We start from the raw sequence: 13,402 nt of genomic DNA, 5'->3' as shown, positions 1-13,402 counted from the left end.
TTTTTTTTTTTTAACAAAGTAAATTAAAAAAAGAAAATAACATGATGTGTGTCATGAAGTAAAACATAAATATGACCCCTTTAAGGCGCCTTATAATCCGGTGCGCCCTATGGTCTGAAAAATTAAATTTGAACAAAGTAAATAAAATAAAAAAATAACTAAAATGTGTGTCATAATGTGTAATAAAATTATCATAGTATGACACCATGAAGTTGCTTTATAATCCAGTGCATCCGAAGGTCTGAAAAAAAAAAATTGAACAAAGTAAATAAAAAAATAAAAAAACATGAAGTGTGTCATAAAGTCTAATAAAAAAAAAATAGAATATAACCCCTTTAAGGTGCCTTATAATCTGGTGCGCCTTATGGTCAGAACTTTTTTTTTTTTTAACAAAGTAAATTAAAAAAAGAAAATAACATGATGTGTGTCATGAAGTAAAACATAAATATGACCCCTTTAAGGCGCCTTATAATCCGGTGCGCCCTATGGTCTGAAAAATTAAAGTTGAACAAAGTAAATAAAAAAATAAAATAAAAAAATGTGTGTCATAATGTGTAATAAAATTATCATAGTATGACACCATGAAGGTGCTTTATAATCCAGTGCATCCTATGGTCTGAAAAAAAAAAAATTGAACTAAGTAAATAAAAAAATAAAAAAACATGAAGTGTGTCATAAAGTCTAATAAAAAAAATAGAATACAACCCCTTTAAGGTGCCTTATAATCTGGTGCGCCTTATGGTCAGAACTTTTTTTTTTTTAACAAAGTAAATTAAAAAAAGAAAATAACATGATGTGTGTCATGAAGTAAAACATAAATATGACCCCTTTAAGGCGCCTTATAATCCGGTGCGCCTTATGGTCTAAAAAATTAAATTTGAACAAAATAAATAAAAAAATAAAATAAAAAAATGTGTGTCATAATGTGTAATAAAATTATCATAGTATGACACCATGAAGGTGCTTTATAATCCAGTGCATCCTATGGTCTGAAAAAAAAAAATTGAACTAAGTAAATAGGTTGGGCTTTGTACCGAGGATGTCGTTGTGGCTTATGCAGCCCTTTGAGACACTTGTGATTTAGGGCTATATAAATAAAGATTGATTGATGATTGATTGAAAAAAATAAAAAATCATGAAGTGTGTCATAAAGTCTAATTAAAAAAATAGAATATAACCCCTTTAAGGTGCATTATAATCTGGTGCGCCTTATGGTCAGAATTTTTTTTTTTTAACAAAGTAAATTAAAAAAAGAAAATAACATGATGTGTGTCATGAAGTAAAACATAAATATGACCCCTTTAAGGCGCCTTATAATCCGGTGCGCCCTATGGTCTGAAAAATTAAATTTGAACAAAGTAAATAAAATAAAAAAATAACTAAAATGTGTGTCATAATGTGTAATAAAATTATCATAGTATGACACCATGAAGTTGCTTTATAATCCAGTGCATCCGAAGGTCTGAAAAAAAAAAATTGAACAAAGTAAATAAAAAAATAAAAAAACATGAAGTGTGTCATAAAGTCTAATAAAAAAAAAATAGAATATAACCCCTTTAAGGTGCCTTATAATCTGGTGCGCCTTATGGTCAGAACTTTTTTTTTTTTTTAACAAAGTAAATTAAAAAAAGAAAATAACATGATGTGTGTCATGAAGTAAAACATAAATATGACCCCTTTAAGGCGCCTTATAATCCGGTGCGCCTTATGGTCTAAAAAATTAAATTTGAACAAAATAAATAAAAAACTAAAATAAAAAAATGTGTGTCATAATGTGTAATAAAATGATCATAGTATGACACCATGAAGGTGCTTTATAATCCAGTGCATCCTATGGTCTGAAAAAAAAAAATTGAACTAAGTAAATGAAAAAATAAAAAACATGAAGTGTGTCATAAAGTCTAATAAAAAAAAAAATATATAACCCCTTTAAGGTGCCTTATAATCCGGTGCGCTTTATGGTCTGACAAATTAAAGTTGAACAAAGTAAATAAAAAAATAAAATAAAAAAATGTTTGTCATAATGTGTAATAAAATGATCATAGTATGACACCATGAAGGTGCTTTATAATCCAGTGCATCCTATGGTCTGAAAAAAAAAAAATTGAACTAAGTAAATAAAAAAAATAAAAAAACATGAAGTGTGTCATAAAGTCTAATAAAAAAAAATAGAATATAACCCCTTTAAGGTGCCTTATAATCTGGTGAGCCTTATGGTCAGAACTTTTTTTTTTAACAAAGTAAATTAAAAAAAAAAAATAACATGATGTGTGTCATGAAGTAAAACATAAATATGACCCCTTTAAGGCGCCTTATAATCCGGTGCGCCCTATGGTCTGAAAAATTAAAGTTGAATAAAGTAAATAAAAAAATAAAAAAATAAAAAATGTGTGTCATAATGTGTAATAAAATGATCATAGTATGACACCATGAAGGTGCTTTATAATCCAGTGCATCCTATGGTCTGAAAAAAAAAAATTGAACTAAGTAAATAGGTTGGGCTTTGTACTGAGGATGTCGTTGTGGCTTATGCAGCCCTTTGAGACACTTGTGATTTAGGGCTATATAAATAAAGATTGATTGATGATTGATTGAAAAAAATAAAAAATCATGAAGTGTGTCATAAAGTCTAATAAAAAAAATAGAATATAACCCCTTTAAGGTGCATTATAATCTGGTGCGCCTTATGGTCAGAATTTTTTTTTTTTAACAAAGTAAATTAAAAAAAGAAAATAACATGATGTGTGTCATGAAGTAAAACATAAATATGACCCCTTTAAAGCGCCTTATAATCCGGTGCGCCTTATGGTCTGAAAAATTAATTTTGAACAAAATAAATAAAAAAAGAAAATAACAAAAATGTATGTCATAATGTGTAATAAAATTATCATAGTATGACACCATGAAGGTGCTTTATAATCCAGTGCATCCTATGGTCTGAAAAAAAAAAATTGAACTAAGTAAATAAAAAAATAAATAAAAAAAATGAAGTGTGTCATAAAGTCTAATAAAAAAAATAGAATATAACCCCTTTAAGGTGCCTTATAATCTGGTGCGCCTTATGGTCAGAACTTTTTTTTTTTTTTTTTAACAAAGTAAATTAAAAAAAGAAAATAACATGATGTGTGTCATGAAGTAAAACATAAATATGACCCCTTTAAGGCGCCTTATAATCCGGTGCGCCCTATGGTCTGAAAAATTAAAGTTGAACAAAGTAAATAAAAAAAAAATAAAAATAAAAAAAATGTGTGTCATAATGTGTAATAAAATGATCATAGTATGACACCATGAAGGTGCTTTATAATCCAGTGCATCCTATGGTCTGAAAAAAAAAAATTGAACTAAGTAAATAGGTTGGGCTTTGTACCGAGGATGTCGTTGTGGCTTATGCAGCCCTTTGAGACACTTGTGATTTAGGGCTATATAAATAAAGATTGATTGATGATTGATTGAAAAAAATAAAAAATCATGAAGTGTGTCATAAAGTCTAATAAAAAAAATAGAATATAACCCCTTTAAGGTGCATTATAATCTGGTGCGCCTTATGGTCAGAATTTTTTTTTTTTAACAAAGTAAATTAAAAAAAGAAAATAACATGATGTGTGTCATGAAGTAAAACATAAATATGACCCCTTTAAGGCGCCTTATAATCCGGTGCGCCCTATGGTCTGAAAAATTAAATTTGAACAAAGTAAATAAAATAAAAAAATAACTAAAATGTGTGTCATAATGTGTAATAAAATGATCACAGTATGACACCATGAAGTGGCTTTATAATCCAGTCCATCCTATGGTCTGAAAAAAAAAATTGAACTAAGTAAATAAAAAAATAATAAAACATGTAGTGTGTCATAAAGTCTAATAAAAAAAATAGAATATAACCCCTTTAAGGTGCCTTATAATCTGGTGCGCCTTATGGTCAGAATTTTTTTTTTTTTAACAAAGTAAATTAAAAAAAGAAAATAACATGATGTGTGTCATGAAGTAAAACATAAATATGACCCCTTTAAGGCGCCTTATAATCCGGTGCGCCTTATGGTCTGAAAAATTAAAGTTGAACAAAGTAAATAAAAAAAATAAAATAAAAAAAAAATGTGTGTCATAATGTGTTATAAAATGATCATAGTACGACACCATGAAGGTGCTTTATAATCCAGTGCATCCTATGGTCTGAAAAAAAAAAATTGAACTAAGTAAATAAAAAAATAAATAAAAAAAATGAAGTGTGTCATAAAGTCTAATAAAAAAAATAGAATATAACCCCTTTAAGGTGCCTTATAATCTGGTGCGCCTTATGGTCAGAACTTTTTTTTTTTTTTTTTAACAAAGTAAATTAAAAAAAGAAAATAACATGATGTGTGTCATGAAGTAAAACATAAATATGACCCCTTTAAGGCGCCTTATAATCCGGTGCGCTTTATGGTCTGAAAAATTAAAGTTGAACAGAGTAAATAAAAAAAATAAAATAAAAAAATGTGTGTCATAATGTGTAATAAAATTATCATAGTATGACACCATGAAGGTGCTTTATAATCCAGTGCATCCTATGGTCTGAAAAAAAAAAATTGAACTAAGTAAATAAAAAAATAAATAAAAAAAATGAAGTGTGTCATAAAGTCTAATAAAAAAAATAGAATATAACCCCTTTAAGGTGCCTTATAATCTGGTGCGCCTTATGGTCAGAACTTTTTTTTTTTTTTTTTAACAAAGTAAATTAAAAAAAGAAAATAACATGATGTGTGTCATGAAGTAAAACATAAATATGACCCCTTTAAGGCGCCTTATAATCCGGTGCCCCCTATGGTCTGAAAAATTAAAGTTGAACAAAGTAAATAAAAAAATAAAATAAAAAAATGTGTGTCATAATGTGTAATAAAATGATCACAGTATGACACCATGAAGGTGCTTTATAATCCAGTGCATCCTATGGTCTGAAAACAAAATTGAACTAAGTAAATAAAAAAAGAAAAAAACGAGAAGTGTGTCATAAAGTCTAATAAAAAAAATAGAATATAACCCCTTTAAGGTGCCTTATAATCCGGTGCGCCTTATGGTCAGAACTTTTTTTTTTTTTAACAAAGTAAATTAAAAAAAGAAAATAACATGATGTGTGTCATGAAGTAAAACATAAATATGACCCCTTTAAGGCGCCTTATAATCCGGTGCGCCTTATGGTCTGAAAAATTAAAGTTGAACAAAGTAAATAAAAAAAATAAAATAAAAAAATGTGTGTCATAATGTGTAATAAAATGATCATAGTATGACACCATGAAGGTGCTTTATAATCCAGTGCATCCTATGGTCTGAAAAAAAAAAATTGAACTAAGTAAATAAAAAAATAAATAAAAAAAATGAAGTGTGTCATAAAGTCTAATAAAAAAAATAGAATATAACCCCTTTAAGGTGCCTTATAATCTGGTGCGCCTTATGGTCAGAACTTTTTTTTTTTTTTTTTAACAAAGTAAATTAAAAAAAGAAAATAACATGATGTGTGTCATGAAGTAAAACATAAATATGACCCCTTTAAGGCGCCTTATAATCCGGTGCGCTTTATGGTCTGAAAAATTAAAGTTGAACAGAGTAAATAAAAAAAATAAAATAAAAAAATGTGTGTCATAATGTGTAATAAAATTATCATAGTATGACACCATGAAGGTGCTTTATAATCCAGTGCATCCTATGGTCTGAAAAAAAAAAATTGAACTAAGTAAATAAAAAAATAAATAAAAAAAATGAAGTGTGTCATAAAGTCTAATAAAAAAAATAGAATATAACCCCTTTAAGGTGCCTTATAATCTGGTGCGCCTTATGGTCAGAACTTTTTTTTTTTTTTTTTAACAAAGTAAATTAAAAAAAGAAAATAACATGATGTGTGTCATGAAGTAAAACATAAATATGACCCCTTTAAGGCGCCTTATAATCCGGTGCGCTTTATGGTCTGAAAAATTAAAGTTGAACAGAGTAAATAAAAAAAATAAAATAAAAAAATGTGTGTCATAATGTGTAATAAAATTATCATAGTATGACACCATGAAGGTGCTTTATAATCCAGTGCATCCTATGGTCTGAAAAAAAAAAATTGAACTAAGTAAATAAAAAAATAAATAAAAAAAATGAAGTGTGTCATAAAGTCTAATAAAAAAAATAGAATATAACCCCTTTAAGGTGCCTTATAATCTGGTGCGCCTTATGGTCAGAACTTTTTTTTTTTTTTTTTAACAAAGTAAATTAAAAAAAGAAAATAACATGATGTGTGTCATGAAGTAAAACATAAATATGACCCCTTTAAGGCGCCTTATAATCCGGTGCCCCCTATGGTCTGAAAAATTAAAGTTGAACAAAGTAAATAAAAAAATAAAATAAAAAAATGTGTGTCATAATGTGTAATAAAATGATCACAGTATGACACCATGAAGGTGCTTTATAATCCAGTGCATCCTATGGTCTGAAAAAAAAAATTGAACTAAGTAAATAAAAAAATAAAAATCATGAAGTGTGTCATAAAGTCTAATAAAAAAATAGAATATAACCCCTTTAAGGTGCTTTATAATCTGGTGCGCCTTATGGTCAGAACTTTTTTTTTTTTTTAACAAAGTAAATTAAAAAAAGAAAATAACATGATGTGTGTCATGAAGTAAAACATAAATATGACCCCTTTAAAGTGCCTTATAATCCGGTGCGCTTTATGGTCTGAAAAATTAAAGTTGAACAAAGTAAATAAAAAAAATAAAATAAAAAAATGTGTGTCATAATGTGTAATAAAATTATCATAGTATGACATCATGAAGGCGCTTTATAATCCAGTGCATCCTATGGAAAAAAAAAAAATTGAACTAAGTAAATAAAAAAATAAAAAAACATGAAGTGTGTCATAAAGTCTAAAAAAAAAAAAAACAAAAAAAAAAAAAAACCTTTTAAGGCGCCTTATAATCTGGTGCGCCTTATGGTCAGAATTTTTTTTTTTTTTAACAAAGTAAATTAAAAAAAGAAAATAACATCATGTGTGTCATGAAGTAAAACATAAATATGACCCCTTTAAGGCGCCTTATAATCCGGTGCGCCTTATGGTCTGAAAAATTAAATTGGAACAAAATAAATAAAAAAGAAAATAACAAAAATGTGTGTCATAATGTGTAATAAAATGATCACAGTATGACACCATGAAGGTGCTTTATAATCCAGTGCATCCTATGGTCTGAAAAAAAAAATTGAACTAAGTAAATAAAAAAATAAAAATCATGAAGTGTGTCATAAAGTCTAATAAAAAAATAGAATATAACCCCTTTAAGGTGCCTTATAATCTGGTGCGCCTTATGGTCAGAACTTGTTTTTTTTTTTAACAAAGTAAATTAAAAAAAGAAAATAACATGATGTGTGTCATGAAGTAAAACATAAATATGACCCCTTTAAGGCGCCTTATAATCCGGTGCACCCTATGGTCTGAAAAATTAAATTTGAACAAAGTAAATAAAACAAATAAAATAAAAAAATGTGTGTCATAATGTGTAATAAAATGATCATAGTATGACACCATGAAGGTGCTTTATAATCCAGTGCATCCTATGGTCTGAAAAAGAAAAGTGAACAAAGTAAATAAAAAAATAAAAAAACATGAAGTGTGTCATAAAGTCTAATAAAAAAAAAAAAGAATATAACCCCTTTAAGGTGCCTTATAATCTGGTGCGCCTTATGGTCAGAACGTTTTTTTTTTTTAACAAAGTAAATTAAAAAAAGAAAATAACATGATGTGTGTCATGAAGTAAAACATAAATATGACCCCTTTAAGGCGCCTTATAATCCGGTGCGCCCTATGGTCTGAAAAATTAAAGTTGAACAAAGTAAATAAAAAACTAAAATAAAAAAATGTGTGTCATAATGTGTAATAAAATGATCATAGTATGACACCATGAAGGTGCTTTATAATCCAGTGCATCCTATGGTCTGAAAAAAAAAAATTTAACTAAGTAAATAAAAAGAGAAAAAAACATGAAGTGTGTCATAAAGTCTAATAAAAAAAATAGAATATAACCCCTTTAAGGTGCCTTATAATCTGGTGCGCCTTATGGTCTGAATTTTTTTTTTTTTTTTAACAAAGTAAATTAAAAAAAGAAAATAACATGATGTGTGTCATGAAGTAAAACATAAATATGACCCCTTTAAGGCGCCTTATAATCCGGTGCGCCTTATGGTCTGAAAAATTAAATTTGAACAAAATAAATAAAAAATAAAATAACAAAAATGTGTGTCATAATGTGTAATAAAATGATCATAGTATGACACCATGAAGGTGCTTTATAATCCAGTGCATCCTATGGTCTGAAAAAAAAAAATTGAACTAAGTAAATAAAAAAATAAAAATCATGAAGTGTGTCATAAAGTCTAATTAAAAAAAATAGATTTTAACCCCTTTAAGGTGCCTTATAATCCGGTGCGCCTTATGGTTAGAACTTTTTTTTTTTTTAACAAAGTAAATTAAAAAAAGAAAATAACATGATGTGTGTCATGAAGTAAAACATAAATATGACCCCTTTAAGGTGCCTTATAATCCGGTGCGCCCTATGGTCCGAAAAATTTAATTTTAACAAAGTAAATAAAAAACAAAAAAAACATGTGTGTCATGAAGTCTGATTTAAAAAAAGAATCATAATATGACCCCTTTAATGCGCCTTATAATCTGGTGCGCCCTATGGTCCGAAAAATTTAATTTTAAGAAAGTGAATAAAAAAGGAAAATAACATGACGTGTGGCCTAATGTCTAATAAAAACATATAGTATGACCTCTTTAAGTCGCCTTATAATCCGGTGCGCCCTATGGTCTGAAAAATTAAATTTTAACAAAGTAAATAAAAAAAGAAAATAACATGATGTGTGTCATAAAGTAAAACACAAATATGACCCCTTTAAAGCACCTTATAATCCAGTGTGCCCTATGGTCTTTTACATTTAGAAAATAATCATAATATGACTCCTTTAATGCGCCTTTTAATCCGGTGCGCCTTTTGTATGAAAATAGACCTGAATAGACCCGCTCATCGGCAGTGCGCCTTATATTCCGGTGCGCCCTATGGTCTGAACAATACAATTTTAACAAAGTAAATAAAAAAAGAAAATAACATGAAGTGTGTCATAAAGTCTAATAAAAAAATATAATATAACCTCTTTAAGGTGCTTCATAATCCGGTGCGCCCTATGGTCTGAAATTTTTTTTTTTTAACAAAGTAAATCAAAAAAGAAAATAACATGAAGTGTGTCATTAAGTCTAATAAAAAAATCATAATATGACCCCTTTAAGGCGCCTTATAATCCGGTGCGCCCTATGGTCTGAAAATTTTTATTTTAACAAAGTAAATAAAATAAAAAAAAAACATGTGTGTCATGAAGTCTGATTTAAAAAAAGAATCATAATATGACCCCTTTAATGCGCCTTATAATCTGGTGCGCCCTATGGTCCGAAAAATTTAATTTTAAGAAAGTGAATAAAAAAGAAAATAACATGAAGTGTGGCCTAAAGTCTAATAAAAACATATAGTATGACCTCTTTAAGGCGCCTTATAATCCGGTGCGCCCTATGGTCTATTAGTCACAGTATAATTGATGAGAGCGCCCCCCCCGCCAGTTGTTCATAATAATCTGGCGGAATAGGAACAGCAATACCATGTTGCGTCATGAAGTGATGTCACTTGTGGCATACAGCACAGCCTGACTAGTCAACAACAAGAATGTCCGCTAATATGCAGTGAGGTTGCTACAATGTAAAGTGCCACAGCTGCAAAGTAATAGCGTGCGTGTAACCACTAAGACATCTCATTAGTGCGCCACACTTGTTAAAGATGCACAATAGACGGTGCGGACACACTTCTTACATCTGCAGATACAAAAAGCCCTGTCAATTATAGTGATAGGCGACATGAGCACATGTTGATGCCAGTGCAGGGATTAGTGTCAGCTCTGTCTTTGCCCACTTGCTGACATATTTCTGCAAATGTCGCCAAGTGACACGAGCAATGGATCACAGCGGAGTAGGAAATATATGCAGCTTATATTCCACGTCTTTGAGTCAGTTAAAGGGGAACTGCATTTTTTTTTTTTTTTTTTGGGGTGGTGGGCATTTTGACTATCGTTCACAATCTTTAACTGTATCATTAATCACTGTATTAATATTGTTCATATGTGAATAATGCTGTATAATAGACTGTATTTATATTATTCACATGTGAATAATTCTGTATAGTAAACTGTATTTATATTATTCACATGTGAATAATGCTGTATAATAGACTGTATTTATATTATTCACATGTGAATAATGCTGTATAATAGACTGTATTTATATTGTTCACATGTGAATAATGCTGTATAATAGACTGTATTTATATTGTTCACATGTGAATAATGCTGTATAATAGACTGTATTTATACTATTCACATGTGAATAACGCTGTATAATAGACTGTATTTATATTATTCACATGTGAATAATGCTGTATAATTGACTGTATTTATATTATTCACGTGTGGATAATGCTGTATAATAGACTGTATTTATATTATTCACATGTGAAAAATGCTGTATAATAGACTGTATTTATATTATTTACACGTAAATAATGCTGTATAATTGACTGTATTTATATTATTCACGTGTGAATAATGCTGAATAATTGACTGTATTTATATTATTCACATGTGAATAATGCTGTATAATAGACAGTATTTATGTTATTCACATGTGAATAATGCTGTACAATAGACTGTATTTATATTATTCACATGTGAATAATGCTGTATAATAGACTGTATTTATGTTATTCACATGTGAATAATGCTGTATAATAGACTGTATTTATATTATTCACATGTGAATAATGCTGTATAATAGACTGTATTTATATTATTCACATGTGAATAATGCTGTATAATAAACTGTATTTTTATTATTCACATGTGGATAATGCTGTATAATAGACTGTATTTATATTATTCACATGTGAATAATGCTGTATAATACTGTATTTATATTATTCACATGTGAATAATGCTGTATAATAGACTGTATTTATGTTATTCACATGTGAATAATGCTGTATAATAGACAGTATTTAGGTTTATTGTTCACATGTGAATAATGCTGTATAATAGACTGTATGTATATTATTCACATGTGAATAATGCTGTATAATAGGCTGTATTTATATTGTTCACATGTGAATAATGCTATAAAATAATTGACTGTATTTATATTATTCACATGTGAATAATGCTGTATAATGGACTGTATTTATATTATTCACATGTGAATAATGCTGTATAATAGACTGTATTTATATTATTCACATGTGAATAATGCTGTATAATAAACTGTATTTTTATTATTCACATGTGGATAATGCTGTATAATAGACTGTATTTATATTATTCACATGTGAATAATGCTGTATAATACTGTATTTATACTATTCACATGTGAATAATGCTGTATAATAGACTGTATTTATGTTATTCACATGTGAATAATGCTGTATAATAGACAGTATTTAGGTTTATTGTTCACATGTGAATAATGCTGTATAATAGACTGTATGTATATTATTCACATGTGAATAATGCTGTATAATAGGCTGTATTTATATTGTTCACATGTGAATAATGCTATAAAATAATTGACTGTATTTATATTATTCACATGTGAATAATGCTTTATAATGGACTGTATTTATATTATTCACATGTGAATAATGCTGTATAATGGACTGTAATTATATTATTCATATGTGAATAATGCTGTATAATAGACTGTATTTATATTATTCACATGTGAATAATGCTGTATAATAGATTGTATTTATATTATTCACATGTGAATAATGCTGTATAATAGACTGTATTTATATTATTCACATGTGAATAATGCTGTATAATAAACTGTATTTATATTATTCACATGTGGATAATGCTGTATAATAGACTGTATTTATATTATTCACATGTGAATAATGCTGTATAATACTGTATTTATATTATTCACATGTGAATAATGCTGTATAATAGACGGTATTTATATTATTCACATGTGAATAATGCTGTATAATAAACTGTATTTATATTATTCACATGTGGATAATGCTGTATAATAGACTGTATTTATATTATTCACATGTGAATAATGCTGTATAATACTGTATTTATATTATTCACATGTGAATAATGCTGTTTAATTAACTGTATTTATATTATTCACGTGTGAATAATGCTGTATAATATACTGTATTTATATTATTCACATGTAAATAATGCTGTGTAATAGACTGTATTTATATTGTTCACATGTGAATAATGCTGTATAATAGACTGTACTTATATTATTCACATGTGAATAATGCTGTATAATAGACTGTATTTATATTATTCACATGTGAATAATGATGTATAATAGACTGTATTTATATTATTCACATGTGAATAATGCTGTATAATAGACTGTATTTATATTGTTCACATGTGAATAATGCTGTATAATAGACTGTATTTATATTATTCACATGTGAATAATGCTGTATAATAGACTGTATTTATATTATTCACATGTGAAAAATGCTGTATAATAGACTGTATTTATATTATTCACATGTGAATAATGCTGTATAATAAACTGTATTTATATTATTCACATGTGAATAATGCTGTATAATAGACTGTATTTATATTATTCTGTTACTACATTATATATATACTTGCAGTGTTTATATTGTACATATTACATGTTGTTATGAAGGTGTCTGTTACTACATTTTATATATATATATATATATATATATTTGCAGTGTGTATATAAAACGTTGATGAAGGGTTTTGAAGTTGTTTTAGAGACTTTGAAGGCTACATTAGCTGCATATCTTTCAAGCGTTGTTTTATTATCTTTTAGATCCAAAGAAAAAAGACGTGTGTTCTTGTCTCTCATAAAGATTGTAAACGATAGGCAAAATTGCAGAAAAAGTGCATTTCCCCTTGAAGTGTGTTTGGAGATGTTGTCAAACAGACTTGTCTTTAAACATGAATAAATCATGTGCAGAGCCTGCTATGACATGTGTGAGGAGGAGCTCCATCTTCATGCAATCTGCCACTGACGGAGCTCAAGCGGCCCAACCTTTTGGCCCTCGTGAGAGGAAGACACTGTTTAAGCAGCAGCATTTTACTTTCACTTTGTGTGGCTGCTTCTGCATGAGATCAACGGCCACAACATTAGGCACACAGAGGTGCAACCAATCAGTGGCTTTACATTGTTTTCTGGTCAAACGTTTGAGAACCATCACTACATGTTATGTAGACCAACATTTTTAGAATAATTTAAAAAAACATAATATGACCCCAATGATTATTCTATCTATCCATCCATCCATTTTCT

The sequence above is a fragment of the Nerophis lumbriciformis genome, unplaced genomic scaffold (genome assembly GCF_033978685.3).
Source record: "Nerophis lumbriciformis unplaced genomic scaffold, RoL_Nlum_v2.1 HiC_scaffold_49, whole genome shotgun sequence".
Taxonomy (NCBI): Eukaryota; Metazoa; Chordata; class Actinopteri; order Syngnathiformes; family Syngnathidae; genus Nerophis; species Nerophis lumbriciformis.
This window is presented reverse-complemented; position numbering follows the sequence as displayed.